Source organism: Myotis davidii, unplaced genomic scaffold (assembly GCF_000327345.1).
Source record: "Myotis davidii unplaced genomic scaffold, ASM32734v1 scaffold68, whole genome shotgun sequence".
NCBI lineage: Eukaryota > Metazoa > Chordata > Mammalia > Chiroptera > Vespertilionidae > Myotis > Myotis davidii.
In genome coordinates this window covers 1,984,536-1,995,800 of record NW_006300376.1, presented here as the reverse complement: position 1 = coordinate 1,995,800, position 11,265 = coordinate 1,984,536, and the positions used below count along the sequence as shown (strand labels likewise).

Genomic DNA, 11,265 nt, shown 5'->3' with positions numbered 1-11,265 from the left:
GGGGAGGGGGGGCAGGAAATTTCAAAATATTGGTACAGAGAGAGGACAACCTAGCTAAACATATTACAGCAGCCAGCAAAGAAGGGGGTTTTCATCATGTCGTAGAAATGAGTGGCTCTGCGTGCTTCTAAAAGGCTGTCCTGGTTTTCCTGACATAGTTCAATTCATATAAAAATGCTATTCTGAACAGTCTTTGATCAAAGGATAACTTCGTGGCTCGAGCATCTACTAAATGTCTGCATGGCATGAGACGTGCATGTGATGAGCGCTCTCTGGAACACATAAAACCTCAAGTCGGCTTCCCTCTGGAAGATAATGTGCATTGAGAAAATCCAAACTCGGAATTTTGTTCTGTCAAAGGAACTAATAAAACCAAGATTTCCAGTCTAGATAGATAGATAGATAAATAAAAAAACAAACAAACAAACAAACAAACAAACAAAAGTAAGCAGGTGAGTCAGAATTCAAAATCGGGACATTTTGACCCCAGAACTGCTACCTGAATTACTGTTTCTTCATTGAAGTTCTTTGGTTCCCAGAGACCAATAATGTTGAGGAAGGGTATGACTCTAATATGAAAAGATAGATAGATTTTAGGAGTAAAACAAACAAGCTAGCTTTTGTTTCTTGTTGGTACAAGGCGGAAGAGCCTTTAAACAACCACTGGAATATCAAGCTAAAATAAAAGAGCTACTATTAGTTTTTTAAACTCTATGCAAAAAAAATTAATATCTACATTTATTTCAGTGTGCTGACATGCAGTACAATGTTTACTCATATTTCTAAAGTGAAATGTTTCCACCAGTACAAAGGTCACTTTATCACAACAAACAATAGTCCAAGATCTAAACACTGCTCATTAATAGACTACAGACCCAGTCTCAACCACTTTATCCTAGAAAGGTAAAAGTAATAAACCCAAATAATAACTAATATTTATTGTATGCACTACTCTTAGCACTTTATGTTTTTACTCACTGAAACCTTATACAAGGTTGTAAGGTACCACTTTTTATCCTAATTTTAAAGATAGGGAAACTAAGTAAAAAAGAAGTAATAAGTAAGAGACAGGGCTGTAAATTAGGGCCATGATTAGGATTCAAGAGCATATTACGCAAGAACTAAAAAGTGTTCCATAATATACAACACTGACAATCCTAACTGTATGCTCTGGTCCCCATTCAATCTGGTCTCAAAAAGTGATATAAATACTGTGTAAGTTACTGCCTACATAAAAAAAATATTTTAAATTACAATTAAAATGCACAATTATTGAAGTATGTATAAAAGGTCTAATAGTCTCATTCTTTCCAAAAAAGCTATTATTCTCTATGTCTATATTCTTCCAAAATGTCCTTTAGTTAACCATTACTGGATCTTTAGAGATCCAGTAATTTTCTATCAAATAGCATTAACAGAGCCATCTATATATTTCTGGAAAAAATTTTCTATCATTTTTCCAGATGATAGAAAAATATTTTCATGAGATTTTAAAGGAAAGGGCTAATAACCTAAGACTTTTTGGTAAAGAAACCCACGAAACACAGAAACCTGGTCAACTTTATCACTTCTGAGGCCTGCTGAGTCCCATTTCACAGTATCACAACTTTAAAAGGTTGCTAAGAAGTGCACTTTGTATTAGAGCAAGCTTTCACAAGAAAATGCAGCAAAAACAGTCATCCTAAATAATAAAAGCCTAGGTAGAAGATGGCCACCACAAGATGGCTGCGTGCACAGCAGAGGCAGGGTCCGATGGCTGCTCCACATGGTGAGGCCTGGGGGTCCTGCAGCTGTGAGCGGCATGGAGGAGCCGGCAGGGGAGGGCAGTTGTAGGTGATCAGGCTAGCAGGGGAGGGCAGTTGGGGGCGAACAGGCCAGCAGGGGAGTGGTTAGGGGGCAATCAGGCAGGCAAGCGGTTAGGAGCTAGCAGTCCCGGATTGTGAGTCGGACAACCCCCAAGGGGTCCCAGATTTGAGAGGGTGCAGGCTGGGTTGAGGGACATGCCCCCCCACAGTGCACCAGGCCTCTAGTGTGTTTATAAAAGATCAGAAAGTTAACCAATACCTTGCTACTACTGATAAGTTGGGCTGATAGCTCTATCAAGTTAGTATTGGTATTAAAGAGTTTATCTCAAAAAGACTTATTTACTTTGTATAAATGGGCCACAATTGATCATCTTCTATTTTTCAATATCACCAAAAAGATTTGCACAAACTTAACTATACTAAATATTCCATACAAGTCAACAATAAGAAAAATAAAGAAACAGAAAAAAACTCAGTTTGGTATTTATAGTTGAATGCATGGAAATAAGGATTTACTTCCATTTTTAATATATAAAATTCAGTAGAAGATTCCAAAATTCTATTATTAAAAAGTCTTTTATGAATATGTAATTTTAGTGAAGCTTACATTAAATACCCCATTTGTTTCATTATGCTACAAAAATTTTCAAAATTCTGGGTAAAGAGGGATATCATAATACCTGGGTTCCACTTAAGTTATCAAATCAACTAGAGGCCCGGTGCACAAATTTGTGCACCAGTGGGATCCCTCAGCCTGGCCTGCAGGATCAGGCTGAAACCGGCTTTCCGACATCCCCCTAGGGGTCCTGGATTGTGAGAAGGCACAGTCCAGGCTGAGGGACCCCACTGGTGCACGACTGGGGCCAGGGAAGGATGCGAGAGGTTGGCCAGCTGGGGAGGGACCATGGGAGGGCTCCAGGGCATGCCCAGCCTGTCTCACTCAGTCCCGATCGGCTGGACCCCAGCAGCAAGCTAATCCACAGGTCAGAGCGTCTGCCCCCTAGTGGTCAGTGAACATCATAGCGAGCAGTTGAGCAGCCTTAGCATATCATTAGCATATTATGCTTTGATTGGTTGAACGAATGACTAGACACTTAGCATACTAGGTTTTATTATATAGGATAATTGAACAAAACTGGAGAATAGCTGGTATTAGAAATGACATGGGAAAGGGGGGATAGCATGGGAAGGGCAGGGAGTAATTTTTCCGTAAAATTCATTTATCGTATCTAGTTTGATATTTTGCCTTCTACAAACTATTTCTACCAGAAAAAAATTAAACTGCTGATTCATCTATTTGGGGTGATTGTAACCCCCCAGCAGACTTTGGCAGTATCTAGAGATGTTGGTTGTCACAACTTGGGACGATGCTATTGGCATTTAGAGCATAGAGGCCAGGGTTGCTGCTGAACATCCTACAATATATATATCTGATAGTCTCCCACAACAAAGAACTATCAGCCCCACATGTCAGTAGTAGCAAGGTTGAGAAACCCTAATTTAGAGACTGTACTGTGTACTTATAACACTTACCTCATGGGATTATTATGAAACCTAAATATAAACATTTACCATGGAAAGCTATGTACACAGTACCCTGACACATACTATGTGATCAATATGCATTAGTTATTACTATTATCAGTATTACTACTGTTGTCTACAGTCAATGATTTTGGCTTTAAGGAAAGCTGGAACAGATGCAATCCTATTTTATTGGCCCCAGTGTAAAAATATTAATAACTTTTAAGACATTGAAAGAAAGACTGTTTTTGAAGAATATAGCAAAAAAGTTTGAGTGTCTACATAGACATCAGGTTTGTATAAACAAAATGTGGATGTACACTATCATTTGGGATTAAGAAAAATTACTTTGAGATTTTTATTTACAGTAAGAACAACAGTAAAATATATACAGGATGAGACAAAGGTAGGTTAATAGTTGTCTGTATTGAAAATAATAATACAAGATTAAACTCTGTTTCATGTACTCACAACTGTAAACCTACTTTTGCCCCACCCTGTATTTTTATTCTTTCTTCCCTAAGCAGGATTCCCAGGAATATCAATTGAATATTTTTTTACAGTTATTACAACAAAATATTTTTTTAGTACCCACAATTTTTAAAGTCAGAACCATTCTATTTACAGCTAAGTACTTCCCGGCTATAATTTTTCTGACATTAGCTAATATGACAGCAATAACTAAACATGGTTAGACATTGTAATCTATATATATAAAAGCCTAATATGCAAAGTGTCCCCTTGGGAGTTCAACCGACTGGGAGTTCAATTGCTCACTATGACGTGTGCTGACCACCAGAGGGTGGCATGGAGCAAAGGAGGGCCCTGGCTGGCAGCCGGCAGCTGCTAGGGACACTACCTGTGCACGAATTTTGTGTACTGGGCCTCTAATTATATTATAACTGCCTTTCCTCCTCAGATACCATATTATTATATTTGTTATCTTTTCAGATTCCTTTTTTATTCTTATACCAATAAAAAGTGTTTCTAAAGAAGTAAAGCCTTTACTTATAAAAAGATAAGGTGGCACCGTTCAATAGGATAGTGTTAACATTTTCTCCCCAGTTCTTGAAAATGCCAAAATTCTCAAATTAAGAGTCCCTCAATTGAATGCATAAAATCCGGAGGCAAAATATCAAACTAGATACATTAAAGGAATTTTACAGAAAAATGACTTTTGGAAAATTTTAAATGTATTTTTTATTCTTTTACTCAGGGAAAAGCTTATGACTTTAAAAGGTTGGAGAATTTAAGCAAACACTCAGTGGTTTTGGAAATGTAGTTTCCATGGCAACCAACATGGTCTTCTTTATATAGCATTATAAACAGATGGTAAAGAGTGGTCATGTTTGTTTCTTTGCCAGTATATCAATAAAACTGTTATAACACTGTATTGAGTACACTTGAACTATTTAATAAATTTATATGCTAACCACAAAATTTGGTAATTTACACAGACAAATATAATTAACTAGTATCTGGGTGGGTTTTTTTTCTTTTTAATAAACACATGAAGATCTTGAACAGTGAAGTCACTATACTCCATAGAGTCAACAGTCTTCCTTGGCAACACTTTGTACAAATGTTTTCTCAGCACTTGCCATGCAGGGCATATCACCACAAATATGATTCTGACAAGAAGAATATAATGGATTAAAATAAAGTGGAACCATATTTGTATATATATTCCAGGCCCACCTTTTCTTAAAGAACAAAGGAGAAATTAAGAAACACAAAGAGTTTCTTTACAATAAACAATAGGTTATAAGCAAATGGCCAAATTGTTGTTTAAAAGTCAGATTCCATCCCATGTTCATAGTGGCTTTCAGAAATGCAGGTGCTCTGAATTCCCCTGGTTTAACTGTGGTAACTTGCTAGGTACTATTTGCTAAGAAACTAAATTAAGCCAGCAAACTATAAATGCCATTAGTCTGGCAGTAAAAGTTTGAACAGCCAATTCCTGCATGTATGATCAACACATCTGAGGCAGGACCCTGTATCTGGAGGCAGTCAGTCAGAAGGGGCTGGCTATGAGCCTGTTGACTCTGCAGGGGCATCGGCGATACTTCTTAATAGGCCCATCGTAGAGGCCTTAACATATTTCCCAAGCTGGATGAGGAATGTTTACCTTAAAAAAACACCTTGAGACAGTACTTACTATTTTTAATTATATAAATGTCATTTGACTACATTTGCTAAACGTTTCCTGTCCTACATTCTCCCTCTTATGCATCTAGCCCTAAATTTGCTGATTTTTATCTTTTATAAATTCTTTCTATGCTTCCCATATCAAAGTAAGTTCACTGGAAGTGAGATATTTCATTGTGTAAAACAATCCATGGTGGGATATATAGAAAAAGGGTATGCATATTTATGAAAGAAGTGAATTTGGGTGATGTAAAGTATATCATGGTTTAATTTAAAAATTTTCAGTTAAAACATTTTTAAACTAGTAGAGACTGTCCTAGATTTATATTTGACTCAAAACTGGGAAAATTTTTTAAATTATGTATCTTGGATGAGCTACAGTGAACTCCACAGTCGACCAAAAACTCTTGACATAATACAGTTTTTGGGAATTATTTAAACCGGGAGAACCTAGGAAAGAGCCTCCTTACTCATATGGGGCTATAAAATACCAAGTGATCCCTCAGAAGCCCTTTTTGGAGGGTTTCAGTATTCCTTCTATAGTAGTTGTAGTGTAGGAAACTAACAATGAGAGCCCCTAATTTAGCTTAACTTCTAAGAGTGGTTCTCAACTCTGGTGACAACAGAATCACATGAAGGACTTTAAATATAACAATACTCACATCCTAATATATGCCAACTTAGGCAGAATCACAAGGGTTGGGGTTCAGGCACAAGTATTTAAAAAATACTCCTCAGGTGTAATTTTAATGTATAGCCAGTGTTAAAAAAAAGAAAAGAAAAACCTACCAGAAAGACTGTGATTCATGTTTTCTTTATCCCTGGTGAGAAAGTTCTCAAATCACCATCATCTTTTCAGGATACACTATTCAGTGTTAGGTTTCCTTTTCATTACAGAGAGGCACATGACTGAAGAAAAGGCATTGTTTTATTTTTATACTAGGGGCCCAGTGCACGAATTCGTGCACCTTGAAAGGAACTGTGGGCCGCAAGGCTGCAGTGGGCACAGGGGCAGGTCTCAGCACATCCTCCGTTCCCCACCCCCCCGGCCCCTCCCGCCGTGGCCCCCGGTCCCCTCTCTGCCGGCAGCACTGCTTGCACCCACTGATGGTGTGGAGCAACTGGGGCTGGCACCAGCAGCTGGTGCAAGTGGGGCCAGTGCTGCCAGCAGGTGCAAATTTGAAAAGAGCACCTAGACGGAACAGAATTTAGAAATTAATTTTCTCAAATACTTTGTAAACACTTACATACTCTTGAAAAGTCTTTATGTGCCCTGTTTTCCAATGTTCAAATTTTCCATGGCTGGCGCCAGGCACCAGCAGCAGGTGTGAGCAGGGCCGGCACTGGCAGGAGGTGCAAGTGCCAGGCGGGACCTCAGTGCCCAGGAGCAAAGAATTTTCAGTAACCATCAGAAGCTTGCCCCAATGACAGCAACTGGCGTCCCGCCTTGGTCTGGCGGGACGCTCCACCATCCCGCAGGGGCTGACACCCGCCATATTCGGCATTCTGCTGCCCACAAGTGGCGGCTCTGGTGCTGGCTGCAGGTGCGATCAGGGCTGGCACCAGCAGTGGGTGTGAGCGGCGGCTTCGGCACCAGCAGCGGGTGTGAGGGGGCTGTCGCTAGCAGCGGGTGCGAGAGGTGGCTGCTGGCCCCAATCGCCCCTCAGCGATCAGGGCTGGCGCCAGGCACCAGCAGCAGGTGTGAGCAGGGCCGGCACTGGCAGGAGGGGCAAGTGCCAGGAGGGACCCCAGTGCCCGAGCAAAGAAAGTGCCCAGGAGCAAAGAATTTTCAGTAACCATCAGAAGCTTGCCCCAATGACAGCAACTGGCGTCCCGCCTTGGTCTGGCGGGACGCTCCACCATCCCGCAGGGGCTGACACCCGCCATATTCGGCATTCTGCTGCCCACTGCTGATGCCCACCATGTTCCATGCACACCCCCTGGTGGTCAGCACATGTCATAGCAACTGATTGTTCGGTTGTTCAACTGTTTCACCTTTCGGTCTATTTGCATATTAGGGTTTATATATATAGATTTTTAAACTTTAAAAAATGTTATGGAATTTACTGGGGTGACATTGGTTAATAAAATTATTATAGAGGAGGCAAGGAGACACCTGATTGGTGGTGTTGCTCTTATATCAGTCAGGGGCAAAGCAGATGTACAGTCCTTAGTTCATCCTAGCTTGATGCCTGTGTTGGTGGCCAGAGCTGTTTCATGCCTGAGGCACATAAAAAAATTATTATAGAGGAGTTCAACAAAATAAAAGACTGAGGGGTGAAAAAGCTTTCCTAGTGAACTATTCCAGATAGTAATGTTCGTCTCTTACAAAGACTATTGCTATCAGGAAGATTTGTGAATAGTGAACTTATTTTCATCCTTTTCGTACGTACTTAGTGTTTGAGTTGGTTACCAAAATAAATGTTTTCTGAGTTTCCAATAAACTTAACAGATATTCTGAAAAACTGACTTAAATGATCGGCAGTATAATTCTCACTTATTACTTCCCAGATATCATATTCTCATTTTCTAGAATGCCCCTTAAACTATCACCAATAGTAGTGAAAATTTGGGCATTTAAAGAAGGAAAAGCTGCAGGATAAAAAGGACACAGTCCATCCTCTGTAACACATATATAAAAACAATTTTTAAAAACCTGCCAATATACTGTCCCCAAAGAGAGTAGAAATAAATGCCATAGATTACAATGTTATCTTGAGCCACATATCTATCCATAGCAAAATTCCACCATGTAGAAAAATGCAAATATCTGGTAGACTGTGATAATAGTTCTTATGGCTTTCTCCTTTCAAATTATTTACATGAAGACCTAGGACTTTTTGCTTGATATTAAATAGCAAATAGAAATAAATAATTATAAACTCTCCAAATTGTCAGCAATAGAAATTAGGGAAAAGAGGGTACAATTAAGTAATTTCAAAGGATAAATCATGAGAACACAGGGCCTTAGAATTGATTTATATATTTTTGTTTGTTTGTTTTCTTACATTTCCACAGACTACTAAAATTTCCACAAGTCATTTATTCTTTCCCTGTGAAACTTTATTTGACTATTTGTGTATCTGGTGCTATTAACTCATCATAATTTTACATCAAATCCTCATAATATAACATAATTGAGGTTTAATTCTAAAAAATTTCAAAACACACACAAAAAAAAAAACAGGAAAAAAAATCACCCTAATGCATTTGGGAAGAAACAACCTATTAAAGAGAATAAGTGTGTCTGGCAGAATTCTAGAGATGACAGAAAACAAGAGGAAACATTTCTTAATGTTATTTAAATATGCACACAGGAGACAGGGAGATGTGCTAGGACAGAGACTCAACAGGAACTCTAGTCTTCCTGCACATAAAATAGGGCTTCATTAACAATAAAGGAACAGGTGTCTTGGGATCCATTTATACAGGCTATTAACTATTATGAGCTGCTGGTACCCAAATTTATTTTAGTACTAGGCAACTGATTAAAAATAAATACAAATTGAGATTTCATCTATTAGCATGTGAAAGCAATGCCTAGCTTTCCAAAGTCTGATTTAATACAAAGGTATGTTTCTATGGACCACGGAGGTTACTGGAGTTCATATACAGTATCTCCTAAGTCCCAAAATAAAGACCTTCATATGAAACCTCATTTGGATGTTAAAAAAAAAAGAAAAGAAGAATGGCCTTTTGTCTTCACCTAACAAGACCAAACAAGTTTTGTTTCCTAAGGACTAAATTTTTACTCAACTTAAACACAATGCAACAAATATGCACATCCATCTTCTAAAGAGTGGGGGAGGAAATCACACACACCAACCTCCTGCCCTAACTCCAGTGCATTTCACCACATTTCATACTACTTATTTTAAAAACGAGTGGCAATGATTATCCTCTGATAACTTTTACTGTTTCATCTATAATTACTGAATAGTAAATTAAATATTTTGAACATTTATGAAAAGTCATTTGTATATCTTACTAAAATATTTAGAATGTTAGTTGGAACTGCAGCAGGGATATTCTATTTCAAAACCCTTTTTTTACAGAATAAGAACAAAACGTAGAGTGAGGCTAAGTAATTTGCCTAAGGTAAACATAATAGCAATATTTTACCATATAAATTTTCAAAATACTATTATACTGGTTTTACATATCATCCAAAGATGTGAAAATCCAATGTGCTAATTGTTGTTTTGAGGTTATTTCAAACAGCTACATTTACTTGCATCTAGTTTTCAAAAAAAATCATTTGGTTTATTCACTTATGTATATTCTGATATTGGTATTATTTCCACTTATTCCAGAAGTATTAAGTTTTTTGTGCCACACATTATAGAGAATAAAGATGGTATAGCACGATCCACATTCACATGTATCTATAAAAAGCCACTGCAGAAATGAAATGGTGAAAAATCTGAGAGACTGATGAGCAAGCCAAGGATAGAATCATAATTCTTAAAAATATGATGATAATTTAAATGGAAACACTTTAATAACTCCCAACATCAGCAATACTGATATTTCTGAACTGGATAATTATTTGTTGTAAGGGTTTGTGCATTGCAGGCTCTTTAGTAGCATCCATAACCTCTACACTAGATGCCAGTAGTATCCCCCAGCTGTTATAACCAAAATGTCTCAAATATTGCCAAAAGTCCCTAGGAGCAAAGTCATCCCTAGTTGAGAAACACTGGATAAGACAAATATATATCTTACAGTTGCTTTTCAAGCTAATGATACATACTAAGTATCACCTAGAGGCAAAGCAAATTGAGAGTTTAGTATTTTGTTGTTGTTGTTAATCTTCATCTTAGGATATTTATATCCCCATTGATTTTTAGAGACATTGGGGTGGGGGGGGAGAGAGAGAGAAAGAAACATCCATGTGAGAGAGACACATCCGATAAAGTGCCTCCTGCACACACCCCAACCCAGGCCAGTATCAGACCTGCACCCTAGGTACATGCCCTTGACCAGGAATCAAACCCAGACCCTTCGATTTGTGGGCTGATGTTGTAACTACTGAGCAAAACCATCCAGGGCATAGTATTCTTTTAAAGATAGTTTCAGCTCTGAGGTATAAAGCATTAGGGTATTGAGTAGAAGAATAAAATCACAAATTCAATATCAGGGTATGGCTTGGGTTTTGACTTAATTGTTCTTTTTATACTAACTGCCCAAAAAGTCCAAAGAAATATGAATAGTTTCATGTTTCCAATAAAGGAGAGGTTATCATTCATTATATTAAGGTCTCAAATTATAAATTATAAATTACAAATTATAAATTAAGGTCTCAAATTATAAATAGCTCCACCATTCCCCACCAAGAAATCCTTAGCACTTTGTTTCCTACTCTTCCAAAATATAATAACCTGCCATTCTGCTAAGGCACAAATTTCAATCAAGTACCATTCCAGGCTGGTATTCAGGGGCAAGCCATTTAGTTAATGTATAACCTATCTAATGACCTACGAGCATTAAAACAATGTGGTTTTGTTCTCTGTATATTAATTTTGCAGGGAAAAATCATTATAAAGCCATTCTCAAATTTCACATGTTCCAAAGATCTCAAAAATACTGAAGGTTTATTATACTGCAGATTTCTAAAAAGTCAGATCAAGAATCAAATAACATCATCGATGTTTCTCTCTCTCTCTCCCTCTCCCTTCCTCTCTGAAATCAATAAAAATATGTTAAAGAAAACAAAAAAGAATCAAATAATTGAGGTGGTAGGCAAATGTCAGGTCTTTGTAATACATGAAAGTAATGAACTGATCTC

At 37.9% G+C, this 11,265-nt stretch overlaps 1 protein-coding gene across 1 annotated transcript in view; it reads right to left on the bottom strand.

Annotated features, from left to right (window-relative positions):
- The window catches only part of PDSS2 (prenyl (decaprenyl) diphosphate synthase, subunit 2), a 91,768-nt gene that overhangs the window by 41,162 nt on the left and 39,341 nt on the right, over positions 1-11,265 (bottom strand). The gene's annotated exons all lie outside the window — the stretch shown is intronic.